The following is a 1,190-nucleotide window of genomic DNA, read 5'->3' on the forward strand; positions in this document are numbered from 1 at the left end:
ACCTTTTTTCAAATTTGGTCTTGGAATTTCAGCCCAGGACGAGGCTACACTGGTCCTGGAGGTAAAGCGCTCACATCACATGTGAGCGCTTTACCTCCAGGCTTCCTGCTGTAAAATTCTCCCTGGTCGGCCCCTAAGGCCCTTGCTCCTGCCCTCACAGTGTAGCTGCAGTGCAGCCCGCAGCCGGAGTGTTCCGGCCGCATGTTCTGTGCTTCTGCGCCTGCGCGCGGACTGCCAAGAAGGACTGGAGCGCACGCCATAGGCACACACAGCAGGCTGCTGCACAGCCAGGTTTCCGTCTTCAGTTCCCAGTGCTGCTCAATGCCCTATTATTCATTCCTGCTTGACTTTCTACCCCGTTTCCTGCCTGCCTCAAATTTCCTCACTATTACCATCACCTGCGTCCCCACCCCTTACTCTCAGCACATGGTCTTATTGGTTCCTTCCTCCAGAGGCTGCCAAGACTCTCATCCCTCTTGCTTTTTTCTCAACATTCTCTGGCTCATCACCTCCTTCCTGCTGCTTTCCAAAGTCAATCCCTATACCCCTTTCTGCCTCTCCCATGGTCATGCTCCATCGGAGAGTCCCCTCTCTGGCACCTTTTCAATCTCTCCCTCCTTACCTGTTCTTCATTGACTATTAATCAAGGGCCCATTACCCAACACTACTTTCCTTTCAGTCATTACTGTGAAACTTCCTTTATTTTTTAAAATTATTATTATTATTATTATGCCTACAGCACCTGGTCTTCCATCCAAGTACTAACCAGACCCAACCCTGCTTAGCTTCCAAGATCCAGACATGGTGCTTGCTCAGGGCAGCACAGCTGCAGACCATGGACTGTGGCTCCACTGGGGTGTGAACCCAGGACCTTCTGCGTGTCAAGCAGACATGCTAACAGCTACACTATGGAACCACGTCCAAAACTTTTTAAAATCCGCTCTTGCTGCCTCTCCTCTTCACCGCTCACTCAACCTCCCCTTTACTTAGGACTGTCCTCCCTGAGATAACCGGTGTCCTCTCTATTGCTGAACTCAATCACCATCTCTACCTCTGGGACCTCCTGGAAGCATCAAAAATGTGTTCCAGCTCTTCTTCTCAAAACTCACCTCCTTTTTTTTTCTTGGGAAGGAGATTCCTCTGCTGTCCCCTCTTGTCTGTCACATCGACACGTCTTGATGTGGATGTTC

The 1,190-nt window shown here is 50.4% G+C and overlaps 1 non-coding gene across 1 annotated transcript; it reads right to left on the reverse strand.

Moving 5' to 3' along the window:
- Positions 1-843: 843 nt before the first annotated feature.
- Positions 844-916, reverse strand: TRNAV-GAC. Its single transcript has one exon. It is a non-coding gene; the product is annotated as a tRNA-Val (tRNA).
- Between the last annotated feature and the right edge of the window lie 274 nt (positions 917-1,190).

This window comes from Rousettus aegyptiacus, unplaced genomic scaffold (genome assembly GCF_014176215.1).
Source record: "Rousettus aegyptiacus isolate mRouAeg1 unplaced genomic scaffold, mRouAeg1.p scaffold_m13_p_7, whole genome shotgun sequence".
Taxonomy (NCBI): domain Eukaryota; kingdom Metazoa; phylum Chordata; class Mammalia; order Chiroptera; family Pteropodidae; genus Rousettus; species Rousettus aegyptiacus.